Below are 9,916 nucleotides of genomic sequence, written 5' to 3'. Positions count from 1 at the left end.
TACATGAAGAAACGTGATTGCTATGTAAATATTAAGCGCTTAACCCATCTCTCCAAAGTCGACCGGCCTACCTATTGACATACCTATTTAAGTCGATTTTTTACTGGTTTGGCTTTTGTGTTTGATCAGCAATCCACCAATTATTGGTACTGTCAGCAAAATTGATGCTTGAAACAGAACAAACTAGCGTATGGTGAAAATATCAATATGCATTACATGAACGCTGGAACCGCTGGCATACGCCCGGCACATGTACCTATATCACAAGCCAAAATCCATAGGGTAGGACGGGGCAAGATGGCCACCCGGGGCAAGATGAGCACCCCTTCGTTTTACTACTTTTTTGATGAATTTTGCCCAAACAACTTCATAATCCGTTAGAATAATGTTCATCCTGTTTGTAAACCTGATAAAAGGTACTTCATAATGAACGAATGAAAAAATATCGTCAAATTAGCCAATAGTATGGATTTTTAGCATTTTCTTATTAGAAATCATCTGAATAAAATAAGGTTTTTATATCAGAATCAAATTTTTACCATAATTCTGGTTATCAGCCAACATTATTAGCTTACTGCAAAGCATTTTAATTTACATCAGAAAATATTTTCTAAAAACAAACATTAAAATCTATTCAATTTTAGTTATTTACCTATAGTGGGGCAAGATGAGCACCCATGATGGCAATATAGAAAATATGTTGAAATTATTGTAATCCACTCAATAGTGCCGAACATAGGTTTCCTTAACCTCTGCAACTATTTGGTAGCGTAAATTTCTAAAAATAAGCAACTTAATAATCATTTATTGTTTTTCGGGTCATTTTGTATATAGTATTATAAAACCGCATTTTTTTCAATAATCGAAAAAAATAATAATTTTAGAGCGAGATACCATAGCTATAGCCAAGGTTTACTAAATCAATCACTGTATGACCAATTTATTGTTAAAATATTGGGATTTTAATGAAGTGCTCGTCTTGCCCCGTAGCATGTTCGAACTGACCATAAAACATCTTTTTTGTTTAGTCAAATAAATCATCCTTATTGTGAATTTTGAACCCTCCCATGTTTATGGGTGATAGAAAACATAATATAGAAAACAACTACTGAGAGGTACTTTGAAAAAATGTGTTAACTTTCAATAAACTCAACGGGATCCTTAGGGTGCTCATCTTGCCCCGCCCTACCCTACCCAGACGGAAGCCTTTGTATTCGCGGGTAGCCCGAAGGGTACACCAGACTCGATTTCTTACGACATGCAGTCGCAGAAGCGAGGCAACCGTGAGGAATTGCCAGGCGGCGCCCTCAAGGCTTACTTACCTTACCTTACTAGCTCGCTTCGCACCACGTCTTCTTGTACCGGTCGGATGACTTGCGAGAACCATTCTAGTCGGGTTGCTATTCGACATCCTGATGACGTGACCCATCCACCGTAGCCTCCCGGTAGTTTTCTCAGCATCTGATGCAGCTCGTGGTTCATTCGCCTTCTCCAAGTCCCGTCTTCCATCTGAACTCCGCCGTAGATGGTACGCAACACCTTCCGTTCGAAAATTCAAGGGCGCGCTGGTCCTCTGCACGTAGGGTCCATCTTTCGTGCCCATAGAGGACTACCGGTCTAATCAGCGTTTTGTAGATAGTTAACTTCGTGTTACAGCGAACTTTATTCGATCGTAGGATTCTGCGGAGTCCAAAGTAAACACGATTTCCTGCCACAATGCGCCTCTGAATTTCTCTGCTGGTGTCGTAGTCGGCGGTCACCAATGAGCCCAAATACACGAATTTTTCAACCGCCTCGATTTCATCGCCGTCGATAGAAATTCGGGGTCGCGGGCGCGGTGATTCCTCCCTGGAGCCCTTTGTCATCATGTACTTTGTCTTCGAATGACTAATCCGATTCACCTGGTTTCACTCTTTAGATGGATGTACGCTTCCGCCATCGTCTCAAATTTACGAGCAATAATATCAATATCATCAGCGAAACCAAGCAGCTGAACGGACTTCGTGGAAATCGTTCCACTCATGTTTATCCCCGCTCTCCCAATTGCACCTTCTAAAGCAATGTTGAACAGCAAGCACGAAAGACCATCGCCTTGTCGTAACTCTCGGCGAGATTCGAAGGGACTCGAGAGTGTCTCTGATACTCGAAATTCACACATCACTCGATCCATAGTCGCCTTGATTAATCGTATCACTTTATCCGGGAATCCGTATTCGTGCATAATCTGCCATAGCTGTTCTCGATCGATTGTATCATACGCCGATTTAAAATCGAAGAACAAGTGATGTGTGGGCACGTTGTATTCGCGGCATTTCTGCAACAGCTGGCGGATGGCGAACATCTGATCCGTTGTAGCGCGTTCACCCATGAATCCAGCCTTATATTGCCCCACAAACTCTTTTGCAATCGGTGATAGACGGCGGCATGAATTTTGAGAGAGTATTTTGTAGGCAGCGCTCAGTAGTGTGATCGCGCGGTAGTTCGCGCAATCCAACTTGTCGCCCTTTTTGTAGATAGGATACACGATACCTTCCATCCATTCCTCCGGTAATACTTCCTCCTCCCAAATCTTGGTAATAACCCAGTGCAGTGCTCTCACCAGTGCTTCTCCACCATATTTTAAAAGCTCGCTTAGTAGTTGATCTGCTTCAGCGGCTTTGTTGTTTTTCAACCGGTCAACCTCCTCCTCAATCTCTTGGAGGTCAGGGCCGGAAGTCTTTCGTCCTGTGCACATTCTCCTAGATCTGTCACCACCCCAGTCAACCAATGATCATATAAGATGTTGCATAAGATGTTGAAGTGGAGGCGATATGCGTACATTTTACATGCGCCTAAATGGCGGTATGCACGCTTATAGCCTCCACTTTATCATCTTATGCAACATCTTATACGATTACTGGTTGTCTAGGACGCCACCTTCGGTACTTGCAACGTCGCCATTGAGGTGCTCATCGTAATGCTGCCGCCACCTCTCGACCACCTCACGCTCACTCGTGAGAATATTCCCGTGATTTTCTCGGCACATGTCAGCTTGTGACACAAAGCCTCTGCGCGAGCGGTTCAGCTTCTCGTAGAACTTTCACTTTCGTGGGTGATATGCGTGCACAGCCCACACTCCGGAAGTACTGATGATGACAAGGACGCATTTTACGCGCAGCTCGAACGCGAGTACGATCGCTGCCCAAGCCACGATGTCAAGATCATCATAGGTGATTTGAACGCTCAGATAGGCCAGGAGGAGGAATTCAGACCGACGATTGGTAAGTTCAGCGCCCACCAGCAGACGAACGAAAACGGCCTACGACTCATTGATTTCGCCGCCTCCAAAAATATGGCCATACGTAGCACCTTTTTCCAACACAGCCTCCCTTATCGTTACACCTGGAGATTACCACAGCATACGGAATCTCAAATCGACCACGTTCTGATTGACGGACGGCACTTCTCCGACATTATCGACGTCAGGACCTATCGTGGCGCCAACATCGACTTCGACCACTATCTGGTGATGGCATACGCACAGAATCTCGAGGCCGCGTTGCCAGACGAGGGCGAGCTCGATGAGGCCCCTCAAGAGGACTGCTGGAGTACAGTGAAAGCAGCCATCAACGACGCAGCCGAGAGCACCATCGGGTACGTGGAACGGAGTCGACGGAACGAATGGTTCGACGAAGAGTGCAGGGCGGTTTTGGAGCAGAAGAACGCAGCGAGGGTGGTAATGCTGCAGCAAGGGACTCGACAGAACGTGGAACGTTACAAACAGAAGCGGAAACAGCAGAGCCGCCTCTTTCGGGAGAAAAAGCGCCGCCTGGAAGAAGCGGAGTGTGAAGAAATGGAACTGCTGTGCCGTTTCCAAGAAACACGGAAGTTCTATCAGAAGCTCAACGCATCCCGCAACGGCTTCGTGTCGCGAGCCGAAATGTGCAGGGATAAGGACGGAGGCCTCTTGACATACGGACGTGAGGTGATTGAAAGGTGGAAGCAGCACTTCGATCAGCACCTGAATGGCGTGGAAAACGTAGGCACGGAAGACCACGACAACGGAGGAAACGACGACGCCAGTGCGGCGGAGGACGGAAATGAACCAACTCCCACGCTGAGGGAAGTTAAGGATGCCATTCATCAGCTCAAAACCAATAAAACAACTGGCAAGGATGGTATCGCAGCTGAACTTATCAAGATGGGCCCAGATAAGTTGGCCACCTGTCTGCACCGGTTGATAGTCAGGATCTTGGAAATCGAACAGCTACCGGGGGAGTAGAAGGAAGGAGTAATCTGCCCAATTCATAAAGACAACCATTTGGAATGTGAGAACTTCAGAGCGATCACTATTTTGAATGCTGCCTACAAAGTGCTATCCCAGATCATCTTCCTTCGTCTTTCACCTTAAGTAAATAAGTTCGTGGGAAGTTACCTAGCCGGTTTCATTGACGGCTGGTCGACAACGGACCAGATCTTCACCGTACGGCAATTCCTCCAGAAATGCCGTGAATACCAGATCCCAACGCATCACCTGTTTATCGTCTTCAAAGCGGTATATGACAGTACCCACCGCGCTGAGCTATAGAGAATCATGGACGAAAACGACTTTCCTGGGAAGCTGACTAGACTCATTAAAGCAACGAGGGACGGTGTGCAAAACTGCGTAAGGGTTGTGGATGAACTATCCAGTTCATTCGAATCTCGCCGGGGACTGCGACAAGGTGATGGACTCTCCTGCTCACTCTTCAACATCGCTCTGGAAGGTGTGATGCGACGAGCCGTGCTCAACAGCAGGGGAACGATTTTCACAAAATCCGGTCAATTTGTGTGCTTTGCAGACGACATGGACGTTATCGCCATTAACATTTGGAACGGTGGCAGAGCTGAACACCCGCCTGAAACGCGAAGCAGCAAAGGTCGGACTGGTGGTGAATGCCTCAAAAACAAAGTACATGCTGGTAGGCGGAACCGAACACGACCGGATCCATCTGAGTAGTATTGTTACGATAGACGGGGATACCTTCGAGTTGGTGGAGGAATTCGTCTATCTCGGATCCTTACTGAGACAACAACGTGAGTCGTGAAATTCGAAGGCGCATCATCAGCGGAAGTCGGGCCCCAGAAGAAGCTACGGTCTAAAAAGATTCACCCACGCATCAAATTGCACCATGTACAAAACGCTTATAAGACCGTTGGACACGAGACATGGACCATGCTCGAGGAGGACCTGCAAGCACTCGGAGTTTTCAAGCGACGCGTGCTAAGGACGATCTTCGGCGGTGTACAAGAGAACGGTGTGTGCCGGAGAAGGATGAACCACAAGCTCGCTGTACTTTACTGTGAACCAAGCATCTAGAAGGTGGCCAAAGCCGAAGCAGGCTTTGTCTCAGCGGGGACGCAACGGCAATAATAAGACTCACTTACCATTCGACCTAGTGACCATTCGACCTAATGATCTTCGGCCGAATGGCCTGACGCCCTGACGACCACCCCCCTTCTGCGAGTTTGCCGGTAGAACTACTAACCCCAATTCAAGGTGTCAAGTGACCCGTTGGGCACTCCCCACAGTATTTTGTCCCTTACCGCGTTAATGCAGGGCTCTGGCGAGATAGACCTTCTTTCCTGTGCTACTCGTGAGATCGAACATGAACTCTAAAGTAGTTGTAGTGGCGAGGCGTGAAGCGGGTTGGCTAGATCTCCGTTAAGGATAAGGGAGAAAGTAGGACTAGGATCCGATAGATAGTGGACGGAACGTGATTGACGAGGGCCATCAATCAAAAGCGAGACGGGCTCTCTGCAATGGAAGTGCCTGTGTAGCAGCATGGCAAAATCATGACTTTGCGTCCTCAAGCAGGCCCTGTTTCGACTTCAAAAGTCAATGAACGAAGTCAAGCAAGACCACGAGGAACTCGTGGAAACTGCAGCAGTAGAACCGGCGAAAGCAAAGTTTACGAGCGCTTCGCTTTTGCGGATGCGACTGTTTATGATAAGCACTCGCAGAAGCCGAAGTGCGCAATATTAGACGCACTCGTACGGACGAAATGATCCTAAAGCTCAAGCGCGCAAGGACGCCGCCTACAAAAGTCTGGTGGAAGAAGTCCTTGGCAAAGGGGTCGAAGTGAGAGCTCTTACAGCGGAGGCGACTCTGAAAGTGAAGAACCTAGATAAGATCACTGACGCGGAAGAGCTCGTCACGTCACTGCGGCATCAGTGCGAGGTGCTGGTGGCCACCGTAGCCGTTCAGCTACGGAAGGGCCTAGCAAGAACACAAGTAGTTTTGGTACAGGTACCTGTGGCGGACGTAAATAAGTCTGTTAAAGTAGGGAAGCTAAAGATGGGCTGGTCAGTATGCCAACTGACCTCGCATGAGTCACCGGAGGATTGCTTCAGGTGTCTGGAACCAGGACACAAGTTATGGGACGGTAAAGGCCAGGACACAAGTCATGGAATTGTAAATGGGGTGGATACCACCATCATAGCGGTCCCATACCGAGTACTCACCGGCAATTGGATCGTGGATGGATTCAGAAAAATGGCGGCGATGTGGACGACACCAGTCCAGGAGTTGATGTCTACCACCTATGAGGGCTTTGTGGTCGCCAAAGCAAACGGGGTCTTCTTCTGTAGCTGTTGTGCGCCTCCGCGGTGGCCGATCGAGTAGTTCACGCAAATGCAGCACGGTCGTCAGCTGACAGGGCGAAGGCCAGTGGTAATAGCGGGTGACATCAATGCTTGGGCCGTGCAATGGGGAAGCCGTATCACGAACCAGCGGGGTCAGATCCTGCTAGAGACACTGGCCATACTAGATGTCGTCCTTGCACATGTCGGTGCCAACAGTACCTTCAGTCGGAACGGTGCGGAGTCGATTGTCGTAGTCCTGGCCTAACAAGTAGTTCGAACTGGAGAGTAGACGATGGCTACACTCACAGCGATCTCCTGGCGGTTCGCTACAGTATCGACTTCAACAACAGCAGCCAGCGGGTAGCGAAAAAGGCGGCTAGGCCAAAGCCACCCTCGAGGGTGGAAGACATCATACTTCGACGAAGGGGTATTTAGGGAGCCGCTCCGCCGTGAGCGAAACCTATTTTGTTTAGACGGCGAAGAGCTGGTGGCGGTGCTCTCGCGTACATGCTATGCGACCATGCCTAGATAGGTCCACCCTAGAAACGGGAGACTACCGGATTACTGGTGGACTCAAGCGATTGCGGAGCTGTGCCGTGCCTGGGTAGTCGGCGGATGCATCGAGCACCAAATGAGGAAGAGTTAAACGAATGGTGGGTGGTATTCGCCGCTGCTAAAGTCGCGTTGAAGACCGAGAGGGTTTCTGTCAGAGTACCAACTGAAATCCGTGGAATGATGCCTACATGATCGCGATGGCCATGACGAGAGGTGTAATGGCTCCTACAGAGCAATCTCCAGAGATGTTTGAGGGGATCATCGAGGGGCTTTTTCCGCGTCATGATCCTAGTCCTTGGCCTCCTATCATAGGACAGCCGGGGGCTGGGCTCGCGATTAGAAGAGTGTGACCGATGTGGAACTTGCGGGGATACCAAAATCACTTAGCCTAGGTAAGTCCCCAGGTCCGGACGGAGTTCCGGAGACCTGGCCCTTAAGGTAGCTATTGCAGAATCTCCGCGATGTTCAGGTCTGATATGCAGAAATGCCTGGACGAGGGAGTTTTTCCAGAAGTTTGGAAGATATTGAGCCTAGTTCTATTACCGAAGGCGGGGAAACCACCCGGAGACCTGTTGGCATAAAGACCAATATGCTTGATCGACACGGTGGGGAAGGAGCTCGAAAACATCGTTCTCAATAGAATGTTGAGGCACACCGAGGGTATATTTAAAAGGTCTCTCGAGCAGCCAGTTCGGCTTCCGGAAGGGGAGGTTGACCGTACACGCTATCCTATTGGTTGCAAAAACCACCGAGATAACGCTCCAGCCAAGCTCCAGCCCAAAAATGGGTGGATTCGCTACTATGTGGTAGTGATTCTGGATGTAAGGAACGCGTTCAATAGCGCCGGGTGCGTCTGGGCCTCCCGGTTACCTGTACAAGATTCTCGGAAGCTACTTCAAGAATCGAGTATTAGTTAATGAGGTGGGTCGGAAATGCTTTCACATAACCTCAGGAGTCCCGCAAGGTTCCAAGCTGGGTCCGGTGTTATGGAATGTCATGTACGACGAGATGTTCAGGTAAGAGTTCCCAGTGGCAGTATCGTCCGGCTTCGACGACATTACGCTGTAACTCTACGGTAAATCGATCAAAGATGTGGAATTGCCTGCTGCCCACTCGATCGAAGTTGTGGAGGAGTAAATGAGATCCAGGGAACTGGAATTTGCTTACCACAAAACTGAGGTGGTGAAGATGAACAACCGAAAGTCGGGGCAGCAAGCGATGATCACAGTGTAGGCTCACTTCGAAGCGATCCGTCAATCACTTGGGGTTGATGATCGACAATAAGTTTACCTTCGGTAGCCACGTTGATGTTCGTTGCTGCAGGCTACGCAGCTAACCTTGACGGTGCGATGTGCACTAGCTCCTCTCTGAAGCAATGTCTTCCCAACTAACAATCGCCAGCCGCAAACAAGCATGCATGCTGAATTATTGCTTGATAATAGTAATTATAGCTGAACAAAAATTATGCTGTACACATTACTGTACAAATGCTATTTCAATTAAAAAAGTAGCCAATGATCAACTTTTCGTATTGGTATTAACAATGATAATTTAAAACACTGTTTAAGTGTTTAATAAGATTTTTATTCGACTCGCAGTAATTCCTTTACAACATAGTTTAACAAGAATTTTTTCTGCTTCTCGTTAAGTTCATATAAAAATTAGGACATGTATCTGTATAGTGTGTTTTTCACAAGTCAAATAAGCGCTTTCGTTTTATCATACTTCGACTCAGAGTACATGATGAAAAACACGTGTTTTTACTGAACAACAGCTAAATTAATCTGTTGTTCAATCGTTAACCATAATGTTGCGCTAATTCACCACTGCTGAATAGGAGTCGAAGTCTGATCATTATTAAACCACGGGAAGTTTATGTTTTGATTTGAGCGCTGCAATTCATCATCTCTAGGATGGCGCAGATAGGAAGGCATGCGGCTCGCAATCGACGGGTCTCGAGTTCGAATCTGGATTTAGGTAAATTTATGTGTAGTTATTATTTCACAATATTTGTACACAGCATTAAGTTCCAATCATAAATTCTCGTAGAAATTGTTTTTTTTATTTTTAAATTTTTAATCATTTTTGCTAAAGCTGAATAACAGCTTTACTATATAGTTGTAAAACGGTTTAACAACAAACAGTTCAGTTGGTACACAACACTATGCTTTATAGTTTCTCCAAATTTGTGTGAACAAAACCCGAACAAAGGTTGTGCCTGAAAATTATACAAATGTTATTCAGCATCATGCTGAATCAATTCGTCATAAAGGTGCTTGTTAAATGAGTGATTGTTAGTTGGGTTCTAGGTGGTTCCGGAGAGACGAGGGGTTTGGCGACCATGGGAATGTTGTTTAGTGGGTCGAGGAAAGAGTAATCATAACTTCGCTTTTGTTGCAGAAGACGGTCCTTAACCCCATACTACCTGAACCTCCCTGTTTAGGTGTCTGTTGAGCAGATTATACCCCCATTGTTTAGAAGATAAAAATGGATGAAACACGGTCTCGCTGCACCCTAAGGCGTACTTAGCAATGCAAATTTCAATTGAAATTGAAAATGAAGGGCCCTGCTTAGCTGCTAAGTTAGCATCCACTAAGTGTGCAAAATCGGAAGAATAGGGTGGTCAGGGCATGTTGCATGAATGCCGAACAACAACCCACAAAGTTCGCTACTGATCCGGTTGTCACAAGAAGGCGTTGAGCGCAGTGAGCATGACATGCGGACCAGATGGAGCGAGGTCTGGCCAGCATTGGAACAC

This window comes from Aedes albopictus, chromosome 2, assembly GCF_035046485.1.
Source record: "Aedes albopictus strain Foshan chromosome 2, AalbF5, whole genome shotgun sequence".
In the NCBI taxonomy this organism is placed as follows: Eukaryota; Metazoa; Arthropoda; class Insecta; order Diptera; family Culicidae; genus Aedes; species Aedes albopictus.
The sequence above is the reverse complement of the archived record's forward strand: the minus strand, read 5'-3'. Positions refer to the sequence as shown.